We start from the raw sequence: 16,475 nt of genomic DNA on the forward strand, positions 1-16,475 counted from the left end.
GACATATCTACCCTTGGACATTGTGATTTTTTTTAAATTTTCTGATTATGGATACCCTTGTTCAAAGATGAGACAACTTTCTTCTAAAAGGGTTGGCAATATTTTTCCTTTTACTCTGGAGGGAGGGAGGTATTATTGCCCTTTTGCAGAGATAGTCTGAGGAATGGCCAGTGTGCTACTAAATATGAATCACAACTCAGTATACCAATCTGTCTCCATGAAATGGACTCAACACAAAAATACAAGCTGGGTAAGTACCTCTTAGCAGCCACCAGAAATCCTCTTCAAAATTGCTTCTGGCCACCCCCATTTACTTGCTCTGCTACTTCCCTCTTTGCTCTCTCTCTCTCTTGTATTTTTTTTATAACATGCTCCGTGTTGGCTATATACTTTGGTTCCTGCTCTTCCTTCTAACCATTGGATGCATGACCCAGTTTCAGTCATTCTGTGTATGGCAGAAACTGTCAGTGCTTCTCCCATATTCCTTTGACATTAGTGAACATCATAACGATTCCCTTACATGTGAATGGCTTCTTAGTGCAAACATCACAACTCTCTCAGTTCAGTTCAGTCACTTAGTCATGTCCAGCTCTTTGTGACCCCATGGACTACAGCATGCAAGGCTTCCCTGTCCATCACCAACTCCTGGAGCTTGCTCAAAATCATGTCCATTGAGTCAATGATGCCATCCAACAATCCCATCCTTTGTTATCCCCTTCTCCTCCTGCCTTCTATCCTTCCCACATTTAGGGTCTTTTCCAATGAGTCAGTTCTATGCATCAGGTGGCCAAAGTATTGGAGCTTCAGCTTCAACATCAGTCCTTTCAGTGAGTATTCAGGACTGATTTCCTTTAGGATGAACTGGTTGGATCTCCTTGCAGTCCAAGGATTCTCAAAAGTCTTCAATACCGCAGCTCAAAAGCATCAATTCTTCAGTGCTCAGCTCTCTTTATAGTCCAACTTTCACATCCATACATGACTACTGGAGAAACCATTGCTTTTACTAGACAAACCTTAGTTGGCAAAGTAATGTCTTTGCTTTCTAATATGCTGTCTAGGTTGATCTTAGCTTTTCTTCCAAGGAACAAGTATCTTTTAATTTCATGGCTGCAGCCACCATCTTCAGTGATTTTGGAGCCCAAGAATATAAAGTCTGTCACTGTTTCCATTGTTTTGCCATCTATTTGTCATGAAGAGATGGGATCAGATCGCTTTGTGATCAGATCTGTGATCACAAAGATCTGTGATATGTGATCAGATCTTAGCTTTCTGAATGCTGAGTTTTATGCCATCTTTTTCTAACTCTCCACCACTCTACAGCTTTCTACTTGAATGTTTTTTTTCAGGCTAAAGGGAACATACCACACCTCCTCTCATGGAAGACAGAAGTCCTAGGAAGTTAAATTCCCCATGGGAGAGTGCCATCAATTTCCCCAGTGAGATGTGTGCTATACAGTCCCCTAAAGACTCTTTGACTAATTTTCTCCTCCCCTACTGGTGCTCCTTTAATTCACCTTCCAAATAAATGAAAAGTGAAAGTCACTCAGTTGTGTCCAACTCTTTGCAACCGCATGGACTATAGAGTCCATGGAATTCTCCAGGCCAGAATTCTGGAGCTGGCAGCCTTTCCCCTCTCCAGGGCATCTTCCAAACCTAGGGATTGAACCCAGATCTACCACATTGTAGGCGGATTCTTTACCACCTGAGCCACAAGGGAAACCCAAGAATACTGGAGTGGGTATCTTATCCCTTCTCCAAGGGATCTTCCTGACCCAGGAATTGAACTGGAGTCTCCTGTATTACAGGTGGATTCTTTACCAAACTGAGCTATCAGGGAAGCCCCCAAATAAATGAATCCTATTTAAATCTTTGCCTCAAGCTCTGTCTCTTGGAGTAGCCAACCCATAGTACTACCCCAGTTTTAGGCATGAGCATTCTCTAGTACATAAAATTATATCTTCTGAGACCTAAAGGAAAAGATCCCAGCCCTTAAGTCCTGCCATAGACTCCTGATAAATGCTGCAGTCAAACTTGATCTTCGCTTAGGTTGTTCTAGGTAGGAGAAATTTGAGACATTACCAATAACTAAATTGATATAAAATTTCATGATTTATGCAAGTGAATAGACTGAATAAGATAGTTTCTGAGAAATTGTCCCCAAATTACTTCAAAAATAATTTTGTATGAACTTGACTTGGTCTGAGGCAATATAATATGGTGGTAGAAGCTTGGACTCTGAAGTCAACCTTCTTGTACCTCTCTCAGCCAATGCCTGTGTGGTATACATTCAAGTGGAAGGCAAAACCTCCTAGGTATTTCCAGGGCAGGTGACTTTCATTTGATGAGGATAATTCTTAGCAGAAGGATGTAGCTGTGAACTGTTAGCTGAGGGTTGGGTACATTGCTTAATAAAGAGGATCTTAGTGGGACCTCAACAGCCATTGTTAATCTCCTCTACTTCCTAAAATGTATATCATGTTATTAATAGTAGAATTCTACAGTCATTTCTGCTACAGTGATTAGAAAAAAATAATCCACCAATGCTTATCCTGTTTCTTGATCAATTGGTAATACAAAGTATTCTAATAGTTTGCTTCCTCTCTCCGCAGACACCAAGCATGCCATCTCTTGTTGGGCATAGTGAAGGTACGAGTGTTAGTTGCTCAGTCACGTCTGACTATTTGTGACCCCATGAATGTAGCTCTCCAGGCTCTTCTGTTCATGGGATTTTCCAGGCAATAATACTGGAATGGTTTGCCATTTCCTTCTTCAGGGCATCTTCCTAACCCAGGGATCGAACCTGGGTCTCGTGCTTTGCAGGTATATTCTTTACCATGTGAGCCACCAGGGACATAGTGGTCATAGGCTATTATCAAGGAAGAATTGTAGAAGCATCTCTTCCTCTGGTACCTCATAAATTTCTTTCTAATCTTAAGGATTCTGAATTCGCTTTTAGATCTCACTTGGGCAGCACCCTTGCATCTATCCAAATCTTGGGGTGGGAAGGCAATTACACTATCTTGTGGGTTTATGAGAAACTACCAACCTGTATTTGGACAGACTGTCTATATTTCCATGACATTATTTAAGTCCAGGGACTAAAATCTTGGGCAAATCCCATCTGCTTTCTGAAAAGTTATTTTCCATTAATCCTTTCCTTCACATGCATAGCTACTCTGTTTACTAATGGCTAACAGAGCTTTTCAGCAAAATAGAGTGGTGGGAAAATAATGAATTAAGAATCGAGAGGCCTGAATGTGAATCCAGGTTTTACCACCTCCCTATTGTGGAAGCCTAAGCAAGTCACTTTTCCTTCTTTTTCTAAAATTTATTTATTTTAATTGGAGGCTAATTACTTTACATTAATGTATTGGTTTTGCCATACATTGACATAAATCTGCCCCAGGTATACATGTGTTCCCCATCTTGAACCCCCCTCCCACCTCCCTCCCCGTCCCATCCCTCTGGTTCATCCCAGTACACCAGCCCCGAGCTTTTCCTTCTTCATAAAACTGATTCTAATGACCCACCCTGAGTCCTTCACAGGGTCATTGTGTGATCAAGTGAGAAAACACACACTTGATATATAAAATGCTGTCCCAAGGCAAATTATTAGTGTTATTGCCATTGCAATGCTTAGTATATTTACTTTTGAGTGTCTCTAGCCTTATAACTTGGAGAAGGCAATGGCACCCCACTCCAGTACTTTTGCCTGGAAAATCCCATGGACGGAGGAGCCTGGAAGGCTGCAGTCCATGGGGTCGCTGAGTGTCGGACAGACTGAGCGACTTCACTTTCACTTTTCACTTTCATGCATTGGAGAAGGAAATGGCAACCCACTCCATTGTTCTTGCCAGGAGAATCCTGGGAACGGGGGAGCCGGGTGGGCTTCCGTCTATGGGGTCACACACAGTCGGATACAACTGAAGTGACTTAGCAAGCAAGCAAGCAAGCTTTATAACTTTGGCTGATGAGTGGTATAGATCCAATTAGAACCCCGGCAAAAGCCTCACCAATCGCTCCACTTTACCCTGAGCATCCTCCCTTAGCTCTTCAGTGATCTAAGTCTTCCTTTTGTGGTAAGTTATTCAACTTTTATCTAAGATTAACTTTCCAGAGAAATAGAATTATACTGTTATACCAAGGAAGATAGTTTCAAAATCCATTAAAATGACTAATTTAACATTAATATATTTGTTTATTATATCACTTCTAATACAAAAGCTAACTTTTCTTTCAGAACTCTACTAACATACGTGTACATATATGATACATATAACATAGAATTTGGATTAAATCTTGGTTCTGATTAATGCTGTCTGTGTGGCCTGGAGCAGAGGACCTAACCTCTCCCAGTCACTGTTTCTTTAATATATAAAATTGAAATATTAATAATATAAACTACCTCCAAGAGTTGTTGTGAGTCTTTTTTTTTTTATTTATTAGAGGCTAATTATTTTACAATATTATATTGGTTGGTTTTGCCATACATTGACATGAATCCACCCCGGGTGTACATGAGTTCCCCCTCCCGAACCCCCCTCCCACATCCCTCCTCTCCTTATCTTCCCTCTGGGTCATCCTCACATACCAGTCCCGAGCATCCTGTAACATGAATCGACCCTGAACTGGCGATTTGTTTCACATACGATAATATACATGTTTCAATGCCATTCTCCCAAACCATCATACCCTCACCCTCTCCCACAGAGTCCCAAAGACTGTTCTATACATCTGTGTCTCTTTTGCTGTCTCGTATACAGGGTTATCATTTCCATCTTTCTAAATTCCATATATATGCGTTAGTATACTGTATTGGTATTTTTCTTTCTGGCTTACTTCACTCTGTATAATAGGCTCCAGTTTCATCCAGCTCATTAGAACTGGTTTAAATGCATTCTTTTTAATGGCTGAGTAATACTCCTTTGTGTGTATGTACCAAATATTTCTTATCCGTTCGTCTGCAGATGGACATCTAGGCTGCTTCCCTGTCCTGGCTATTATAAACAGTGCTGCAATGACCATTGGAATACATGTGTCTCTTTCAATTCTGGTTTCCTCGGTGTGTATGCCCAGGAGTGGGATTGCTGGATCATATGGCAGTTCTATTTCCAGTTTTTTGAGGAATCTCCACACTGTTCTCCATAGTGGCTGTACTAGTTTGCATTCCCACTAAAAGAGTAGGAGGGTTCCCTTCTCTCCATACCCTCTCCAGCATTTATTGCATATAGACTTTCAGATAGCAGCCATTCTGACTGGTGTGAAATGGTATCTCATTGTGGTTTTGATTGCATTTCTCTGATTATGAGGGATGTTGAGCATTTTTTCATGTGTTTGTAAGCCATCTTTATGTCTTTGGAGAAATGTCTGTTTAATTCTTTGGCCCATTTTTTGATTGGGTCATTTATTTTTCTGGTATTGAGCTGCAGGAGCTGCTTCTATATTTGGAGATTAATCCTTTATCAGTTGCTTCATTTGCTATTATTTTCTCCCATTCTGAAGGGGGTCTTTTCACCTTGCTTATAGTTTCCTTTGCTGTGCAGAAGCTTTTGATTTTAATTAGGTCCCATTTGTTTATTTTTGCTTTTATTTCCAATATTCTGGGAGGTGGGTCTTGGAGGATCCTGCTGTGATTTATGTCGGAGAGTGTTTTGCCTACGTTCTCCTCTAGGAGTTTTATAGTTTCTGGTCTTACATTTAGCTTTCTAATCCATTTTGAGTTTATTTTGGTGTACGGTGTTAGGAAGTGTTCTAGTTTCATTCTTTTACAAGTGGCTGACCTGTTTTCCCAGCACCACTTGTTAAAGAGACTGTCTTTTCTCCATTTTATATTCTTGCCTCCTTTGTCAAAGATAAGGTGTCCATAGGTGCGTGGATTTATCTCTGAGCTTTCTATTTTGTTCCATTGATCTATATTTTTGTCTTTATGCCAGTACCGTACTGTTTTGATGACTGTGGCTTTGTAGTAGAGCCTGAAGTCCGACAGGTTAATTCCCCCAGTTCCATTTTTCTTCCTTAAGATTCCTTTGGCTATTCGCGTTTTATTGTATTTCCATACAAATTGTGAGATTATTTGTTCTAGTTCTGTGAAAAATATCGCTGGTCGCTTGATAGGGATTGCATTGGATGTATAAATTACTTTGGATAGTGTACTCATTTTTACAATATTTATTCTTCCAATCCACGAACACGGTATATTTCTCCATCTATGAGTGTCCTCTTTGATTACTTTCACTAATGTTTTATAGTTTTCTATGCACAAGTCTTTTGTTTCCTTAGGTAGATATATTCCTAAGTATTTAATTATTTTCGTTGCAACAGTGAATGGAATAGTTTCTTTAATTACTCTTTCTATTTTCTCATTATTAGTGTATAGGAATGGAAGGGCTTTCTGTGTTTTGATTTTATATACTGCAACTTTACTGTATTCATTGATTAGCTCTAGTAGTTTTCTGGTAGAGTCTTTAGGGTTTTCTGTGTAGAGGATCATGTTATCAGCGAACAGTGAAAGTTTTACTTCTTCTTTTCTAATTTGGATTCCTATGTCTTTTTCAGCTCTGATTGCTGTAGACAAAACTTCCAGAACTATGTTGAATAGTAATGGTGAGAGTGGGCACCCTTGTCTTGTTCCTGACTTTAGGAGAAATGCTTTCAGTTTTTCACCATTGAGGATAATGTTTGCTGTGGGTTTGTCATATATAGCTTTTATTATGTTGAAAGATGTCCCTTCTATTCCCACTTTCTGGAGGGCTTTTATCATAAATGGATGTTGAATTTTGTCGAAGGCTTTCTCTGCATCTATTGAGATAATCATATGATTTTTATTTTTCAGTTTGTTAATGTGGTGTATTATGTTGATTGATTTGCAGATATTGAAGAATCCTTGCATTCCTTGGATAAAGCCCACTTGGTCATGATGTATGATCTTCTTAATGTGTTGTTGGCTTCTGATTGCTAGAATTTTGTTAAGGATTTTTGCATCTATGTTCATCAGTGATATTGGCCTGTAGTTTCCTTTTTTTTGTGGGATCTTTACCAGGTTTTGGGATTAGGGTGATGGTGGCCTCATAGAATGAGTTTGGAAGTTTCCCTTCCTCAGCAATTTTCTGGAAGGGTTTGAGTAGAATAGGTGTTAGCTCTTCTCTAAATTTGTGGTAGAATTCAGCTGTGAAGCCGTCTGGACCTAGGCTTTTGTTCGCTGGAAGATTCCTGATTACAGCCTCTAGTTCCATGCTTGTGATGGGTCTGTTCAGATTTTCTCTTTCTTCCTGGTTCAGTTTTGGCAAGGTGTACTTTTCTAGGAATTTGTCCATTTCTTCCAGGTTATTCATTTTATTGCCATATAATTGCTGATAGTATTCTCTAATAATCCTTTGTATTTCTGTGTTGTTGGTTGTGATCTCTCCATTTTTATTTCTAATTTTATTGATTTGGTTCTTCTCCCTTTGTTTCTTGATGAGTCTGGCTAGTGACTTGTCTATTTTATTTACCTTCTCAAAGAACCAGCCTTTGGCTTTGTTGATTTTTGCTATGGTCTCTTTTGTTTCTTTTGCATTTATCTCTGCCCTAATTTTTATGAGTTCTTTCCTTCTACTAACCCTGGGGTTCTTCATTTCTTCCTTTTCTAGTTTCTTTAGATGTAGAGTTAGGTTGTTTAGTTGACTTTTTTCTTGTTTCTTGAGGTGTGCCTGTATTGATATGAACTTCCCCCTTAGCACTGCTTTTACAGTGTCCCAGAAGCCTTGAGTTGTTGTGTTCTCATTTTCATTCATTTCTATGCATATTTTGATTTTTCTTTTGTTTTCTTCTATGATTTGTTCATTATTCAGCAGCCTATTGTTCACCCTCCATATGTTGGTATTTTTAATGGTTTTTCTCCCGTAATTGAGATCTAATCTTACTGCATTGTGGTCAGAAAAGATGCTTGGAATGATTTCAATTTTTTTGAATTTACCAAGGCTAGATTTATGGCCCAGGATGTAATCTATCCTGGAAAAGTTTCTGTGTGCGCTTCAGAAAAAGGTGAAATTCATTGTTTTGGGTTGAAATGTCCTATAGATATCAATTAGGTCTAACTGGTCTATTGTATCATTTAAAGTTTGTTTCCTTGTTAATTTTCTGTTTAGTTGATCTATCCATAGATGTAAGTGGGGGATTAAAATCTCCCACTATTATTGCATTGTTGTTAATTTCCCCTTTCATACTTGTTAGTAATTGTCATATATTCTGGTGCTCCTATGTTGGGTGCATAAATATTTATAATTGTTATATCTTCTTCTTGGATTGATCCTTTGACCATTATGTAGTTTCTTTCTTTGTCTCTTTTCACGGCCTTTGTTTTAAAGTCTATTTTATCTGATATGAGTATTGCTACTCCTGCATTCTTTTGGTCTCTACTTGCATGGAATATCTTTTTCCAGCCCTTCACTTTCAGTCTGTATGTGTCCCTAGTTTTGAGGTGGGTCTCTTGTAGACAACATATATGGGGGTCTTGTTTTTGTATCCATTCAGCCAGCCTTTGTCTTTTTTTGGTTGGGGAATTCAACCCATTTATGTTTAAGGTAATTATTGATAAGTATGATCACGTAGCCATTTTCTTTATTGCTTTGGGTTCGAGTTTATACACCCTTTCTGTGTTTCCTGTCTAGAGAAGATCCTTTAGCATTTGTTGGAGAGCTGGTTTGGTGATGCTGAATTCTCTCAGCTTTTGCTTGTCTGTAAAGCTTTTGATTTCTCCTTCATATTTGAATTAGATCCTTGCTGGGTACAGTACTCTGGGCTGTAGGGTACTTTCTTTCACCACTTTAAGTATCTCTTGCCATTCCCTCCTGGGCTGAAGAGTTTCTGTTGAAAGATCAGCTGTTATCCTTATGGGAATCCCCTTGTGTGTTATTTGCTGCTTTTCCCTTGCTGCTTTTAATATTTGTTCTTTGTGTTTGATCTTTGTTAATTTGATTATTATGTGTCTTGGAGTATTTCACCTTGGGTTTATCCTGTTAGGGACTCTCTGGGTTTCTTGGACTTGGGTGATAATTTCTTTCTCCATTTTAGGGAAGTTTTCAATTATCTCCTCAAGTATTCTCTCATGGTCTTTCTTTTTGTCTTCTTCTTCTCGGACTCCTATAATTCGAATGTTGGAGCGTTTACTATTGTCCCAGAGGTCTCTAATATTGTCCTCATTTCTTTTAATTCGTTTTTCTTTTTTCCTCTCTGTTTCATTTATTTCTACAATTCTATCTTCTAGCTTGCATATCCTGTCTTCTGCCTCTGTTATTCTACTGTTTGTTCCCCCCCCCCCAGAGTGTTTCTGATCTCATCTATTGCATTATTCATTGTATATCGACTCTTTTTTATTTCCTCTGCTGCTGCTGCTAAATCACTTTAGTCGTGTCCAACTCTGTGTGACCCCATAGATGGAAGCCCACCAGGCTCCCCCTTCCCTGGGATTCTTCAGGCAAGAACACTGGAGTGGGTTGCCATTTCCTTCTCCAATGTGTGAAAGTGAAAATTGAAAGTGAATTCGTTCTGTTGTGTCCGACCCCTAGCAACCCCATGGACTGCAGCCTACCAGGCTCTTCCATCCATGGGATTTTCTAGGCAAGAGTACTGGAGAGGCTTGCCATTGCCTTCTCCGTTATTTCCTCTAAGTCCTTATTAAACCTTTCTTCTCTCTTCTCAGTCCTCTTCTCCAGGTTATTTATCTGTAACTCCATTTTGCTTTCAAGATTTTGAATAATTTTCACCATCAAAACTCGAAATTCTTTATCAGGTAGATTCCCTATATCTTCCTCTTTTGTTTGTGTTGGTGGGCAATTTATCTTGTTTCTTTGCTTGCTGGGTATTTCTCTGCCTCTTCATCTTGCTTATATTGCTTTGCTTGGGGTGGGCTTTCCTTCTCTGGCAGTTTGTGGAGTTCTGTTTATTATGTAGTTTCCTCACTGTGTGTGGGGTTGGACGGGTGTCTTGTGAAGGTTCCCTGGTTAGGGAAGCTTGTGTCGGTGTTCTGGTGGGTGGAGCTGGATTTCTCCTCTCTGGAGTGCAATGAAGTGTCCAGTAATGAGTTATGAGATGTCAGCGAGTTTGGAGTGACTTTGAGCAGCCTTTATATTGAAGCTCAGGGCTTTTTTCCTGTGTTGCTGGAGAATTTGTGTGGTACGTCTTGCTCTGCAACTTGTTGACCCTTGGGTGGTGCTTGATTTTAGTGTAGGTATGGAGGCATTTGATGAGCTCCTATCGATTAATGTTCCCTGGAGTCAGGAGTTCTCTGGTGTTCTCAGGATTCGGGCTTAAGCCTCTTGCCTCTGGTTTTTGGTCTTATTCTTGGAGTAGTCTCTAGACTTCTCTATCTGTCATTTCCAAAGTGGTTCCCTCTGTTTTAGCTTCTGTTTGCTGGTCTCTTCAGTGTCTAATTTCCGCCCTGATACTAGGTGGGGGTGGACACTTTTTAAGGCTCAGTAGTTCAGTCCTGCTCTGGGAAGGGAGGAACACTGCAGACAAATATCTTTGGCGTCTGTGGGGAGTGCTCGCAGCGTCTTGGCCACACTGGGTTTGCCCCTGCTCACAGAGCGTGTGTTGTCACAGTCTACACTGCACAGGCTCTAGGTTGCTCTGCTGGGAACTGTCCGAGGCCGGCGTTGGGTTGTATGTACTTCCCAGGTCTGAGCATCTCAAGTTCAGTTTCTTGGGTACTCCACAAAGGCTCAGACTTGGTTGGGCCTGCGTTTTGTGCCTTCTCCGGTCTGAGCAGCTCAGGTGACCAGGTGTTTGGCGTGCACGGTCACTGCGATTTATCACCTCCCCAGTCCCTGCCTCTCGGTTTTCTGCGTGTACAACTGGTGCACCTTCTCAGGCAGATATCGACTGGCCCAAGCCTGAGAAGTCTTGATTAGGAACAAGCCTGCCTGAAGTTTGTATCGGATGCCTTTCTGGGGCCACGGTTGCCCCCTCCGGTTCTGGCTGACCTCCCTGCTTGTCTCGGCTGGGGATGGGGGATGGGCCAACCGCAGCCGGCTCGCTCTGCTCAGCCCTTTGTTCTGTGAGCAGGGCTGGTGGAGTCTTAGGTTAGTGTTTTCCACCTTTTCACTGTGAAGGTATCCCACAGTGTGCTTTGCTATCCCCAGTTCTCTCAGATTGTTCTCATGGCATTCAAGCCCAGTCCTCTCTCTAAGCAGTTCAGCAGGCTCCTCCCTGCCCATCCCCCGCTTGCTAACGGTGTATGCAGGCGTCTGTGCTGCTTCTCCACTGGGAGTTACCGTTTTGCGGGTAATCTGTGGATTTTAATTGTTTCTTTTTTTTCCTCCTGGTTATGTGGCCCTCTGAGGTTCCAAGGCTCACCACAGATTCATCAGTGAGAGTGTTTCCTGGTGTTTGGAAACTTCTCTCTTTTTAAAGCCTCCCTTCCCGGGACGGAGCTCCGTCCTTACCTCTTTTGTCTCTCTTTTTATCTCTTATGTTTTTTCCTACTTCCTTTCGAAGACAATGGGCTGCTTTTCTGGGTGCCTGATGTCCTCTGCCAGCATCCAGAAGTTGTTTTGTGGACTTTACTCCACGTTCAAATTTTTTTTTTTTTTTTTGATGAATTTGTGGGGGAGAAAGTGGTCTCGCCGTCCTATTCCTCTGCCATCTTGTTCCTCTCTCTGTTGTGAGTCTTAAATACCATAACACTAAAACCCTTTTCATAGATCCTGAAACATTATACCAAATAAGTATTGTCTATTGTTAACATGGGCTTCCCTGATGGCTCAGATGATGAATCTGCCTGCAATGCAGACACCCGGGTTCTATCACTGGGTTATGAAGATCCCCTGGAGAAATAATGGCAATCCACTATTGCAGTTTAGGAGCCTGGTGTGCTATCGTTCATGGAGTCTCAAAGAGTTGGACAAAGTTGAATGACTAACACTTTCATTTTCACATCATTAACATGCCATGATATGACCCAAGGCCTAAAATAACTTTGTGCTCTATTTTAAGGAAGAGAGACATATACGTGGATAAACACAGAAATCTGTAGATTCCATCTTTCTGCTACATAATAAGTGGATATTTAGGGGAAAATCATGCTCCCTTGGGATTAACACATCTCTCCTGGTCTTAGGACTTGTTCCTTATCAGGCAGAGTTTGATATGGACATTCTTGTACAAGTGATTTATTGTGGAAGAACTCTCAGGTAAGAACTGTGAAGAAGAGAGGAAAGCAAGGTAGTGTTGATAAATGCTGGAAAGTAGCTATGCATGCATGTGTGCTAAGCCACTTCAGTCATGTTCAACTCTTCTTGACCCCATGGGTTGTAACCTGCCAAGCTCCTCTGTCCATGGATTCCCCAAGCAAGAATATTGGAGTGGGTTGCCATTTCCTTCTCCAGAGGATCTTCCCAACCCAGGGATCTAACCCATGTCTCTTATGTCTCCTGCATTCTTTACCATAGTTAGCTGAATCTAAACTCATTTAATCCTTGATCCCAGGGAGCTTTGGGGTGTGAATAACTCTATAGTTATTCACCACTGAGGCAAATGGGGGGCAACATTTTCCAATATAATTGTTAACCTCTTTGTTTTTCTTTAGGTCTGTTAGGATAAATAGGTTTGCAAAGAAAAAAATATAGCTATCCCTAAGCATATTCAGTTTCAAACAAGCTCCTATAGCTAAGTGTTTCTCTAATCCCTAAAGATCCTTGTTAACAGCACTAAAATTCTAATGGAATATATTAATCTAAAAGCATGCAATACCTTTTCCAAATATGATTTATTTAACATTATAAAATCAGTTTCACAATGATTACCCAGGTCTTCATATTTTCTTAATCTTGCAAATAATTCTACATGGAAAATTGGTATCCAAGCTGCCTAACATTGCCATCTAGCCTATATAAATGCATAAAAGTTAAGACTCTATTATGAAGTTTAAGGTTTTTGCCCCCAAGTACTTAGCATTTAAATTTCTGGAATGAGTGGTTTGCTCTTATTACCTTTTCACAAAAGACTTCCTATGGAAATGGATTCTGTTATATGTTCGAGCAAACATTCATTATTTTTAGCTGTTTCTTGAGGGGCATTAACTTACCATGAAGAGGACACATTAAAATGATGTATACATCAATGGCATGGTTATTAATGGTACAGTAATTGTACGTCAGGCTCTAGCAGTCTGACAACCACCTAATATGGAAGTTAGCAGCAGGAGAGACATGAAATCTTATGTCTACTACTTACTTTGAGGGAATAAAATGAAAAACAACATGCTATGGCTACAGTTTCAAAGGGTTAAAATTACATCATTTTCACTTTGAGGTGAAACATTTCTTTTTTGAAATCATCTTTAAAGTAGCAGGACATTATATCATAGACTTTGGTTATTGGTGGTGAAATATGTGCTTTTTAGTGCAGTGAGAAGCTTGCTTAAAGCCAAGTTGTTTATTTTAAAAATATTTATTTAGTGCCTTCCTTTTTTTGAACACTAGGGAAATAAAGCAAAAGGAAAGATATTTCTCTTCTTTTGCAGCTGATAGTCAAGGGCAGTAGAGAAATGAGTGAATATTTCCAATTACAAGTAGAGGTGATCATTCACAGAGGTACCCAATCTTTTCTTTAGAATCAGGCAAAGATTCCAGGGAAGAAAGCACTGTTCTGAGTTTCCAAAGAGATGGGAGTATTGATGAAAGGTATTGCAAGAACCCTAAGCTCCATAGTGGTAGAATCTAAGCTTGTACAACTTCTATCACATCTCTTAACACAGCACCAGTACACTACAGATTATTAATAAATATATGTTGAAGGAAGGAAGAAAGTGAAAGATAGTGAAGTGATAGTCACTCACTCTTGTCCAACTCTTTTCAAACCTGTGGACTGTAGTCCACCAGGCTCTTCTGTCCACAGAATTCTCCAGGCAAGAATACTGATGTCCATTGACAGATGAATGGATAAAGAAGTTTTGGTATATATACACAATGTAATATTACTCAGCCTTAAAAAGGAACACATTTGAGTCAGTTCTAATGAGGTGGATGAACCTAGAATCTATTATACAGAGTGAAGTGAGTCAGAAAGAGAAAGAAAAATACTGTATTCTAACATATATATATGAAATCTAGAAAAATAGTACTGAAGAATTTATTTACAGGGTAACAATGGAGAAACAGACATAGAGAATAAACTTATGGACATGGGGAGAGGGGAGGAGAAGGTGAGGTGTATGGAAAGAGTAACATGGAAACTTACATAACCATATGTAAAATAGATAGCCAATGGGAATTTGCTGTATGGCTCAGGAAACTAAAAAAAAAAAAAAAGGGAGGGGCTATCTGTATACCTATGGCTGATTCATATTGAGATTTGACAGAAAACAACAAAATTCTGTATAGCAATTATGCTTCAATTAAAAATAAATTAATAATAATAAAAAAAGAATACTGGAAAGGGTTGCTATTTCCTTCTCCAAGGGATCTTGCCAACACAGGGCTTGAACTCAGGTCTCCTGCTTTGCAGGCAGTCTTTACCAGCTGAGCCACCAGGGAAGCTCCAAACAAAGGAAAAGCATGTGACAAAGTAGATGTTCAATATAGTGTCAAATGAATTTATGTGTGTCTGAAGCTACTGATGCCAATTGACTTCACCCACGTCAGCCATAGAGTCGTTTTCTCGATGGCAGAGCTGATTAATCAGTTAAGCAATGGCTTGCTAAGCAATGGCTTTTAGAGTAATTGCTTTATCCATTCCTCTGTTGATAGACATTTAGTTTGCTTCCATGTCTTGGCTATTGCAAATAGTTCTGCCAAAAACATTGGGGTGCGTGCATCCTTTCAAATTATAGCTTTCTCTGGGTATGTGCCCAGGAGCTAGATTTCTGGTTCATATGGTAGTTCTATATTTAGGTTTTTTAAGAACCTCTGGACTGTTTCCCATGGAGTCTGCACCAATTTACATTCCCACAAACAGTGTAGGAATGAAGTAAGTCAAACATAGAAAGACAAATATTGTATGATACCACTTAAACGGGGACTCTAAAAAAAAGGTGATACAAATGAATTTATTTACAAAACAGGAATCATGGATGTAGAAAATAAAATTTTGCTTACCAGGGGATAAGGTAGGGAGGGATAAATTGGGAGATTAGGATTGACATATGCACACTAATATATATAAAATAGACAGCTAATAAGAACCTACTCTATAGCACAAGAACTTTATTCAATACTCTGTTATGGCCTAAATGGAAAAGAATCTAAAAAAAGAATGGATATATATATATCTGGAGATACATATATAAATATGTGTATATATATATATATATATATATATACACACACACATAACTGATACACACACACACACACACATAACTGATTCACTTTTCTGTACATCAGAAATCATGACAACATTGTAGGTCAACTGTACTACAATAAAAATTTTGAAAAAAGAGTGATCGCTAATTCTTCGATTGGATAAAATAGAAGATCAGTTTTATTTTTAAGATGACTAAATATGGCTTTTGATCCCTCTATTGTACATTATTCATACAGTGGAGTAATGTTTTTAAAGAATAGGTTAAGATTCAGCTAAAATGTAAAAACTAATTAAATTACTCATTCATCAAATACCTATTGAAATTCTATTATGTGACAGGGTATGTAAAACGTCTCAGAGATAAGAAAATGAAAAAATACAGTCTCTATACTCAAGGTGTTTACAGTCTTTGATGGAGAAAAATGCTGAATCAGACATGTACAATATGCTATATGCACTGTCATTAAAATATATATAAGATGCTATGAGAGTGCAGGTGAGGGGAAATGATTAGAATGTGTGGTTTGAGGTAGAACTGGTTATCAGGGAAGATTTCTTAGAGAAAGTGATATCTTGCCTGAGTGTTAGAAGTAAGGATTAGGTTGTGTAGGTATTAATGGAGAGGAAGGATTTTTTTTTTTTACAAACACTGTAATACAAGGAATTATGATGTATGTGTGTAATGAAAAGTTGGCTAAGCATGCAAGTAAGGGTAAGGGGAGGAGATTAAAAAAGTACTGGGAAATGTTCATTGCAGCACTATTCATAATATGTGTCTCATCAGCAGATAAACAGGTAAAGAAATATGGTATATACATAGAATACTATTCAGCCTTAGAAAAGAAGGGACTCACACCATCTGCAAAAACATGATGAACCTGGAGGACATTAGGCAGAGTAAACTGGTCACAGAAGAACAAACATTGCATGATTTCACCTGTATGAAGGATCTAAAATATGACAGTGGTTTGCAAGAGACTGAGGAGGTGGGGAAAATGGGACGTTATTATTCAATAGGCATAAAGTCCTAGCTATGCAAGATGAATAAGTTCTAGAGATCCACTGTATAACATAGGGCCTACAATATGGTATTGGCATTAAAATTGATATTAAAATTTTTACAAGAATAAAATTCATGTCAAGTATAGGTAGAACTCATGTCAAGTGTTCCTATCACACAAACATAAAAAGGA

Source organism: Moschus berezovskii, chromosome 14 (assembly GCF_049115385.1).
Source record: "Moschus berezovskii isolate FMDL1 chromosome 14, NW_MosBer_1.0, whole genome shotgun sequence".
Classification (NCBI taxonomy): domain Eukaryota; kingdom Metazoa; phylum Chordata; class Mammalia; order Artiodactyla; family Moschidae; genus Moschus; species Moschus berezovskii.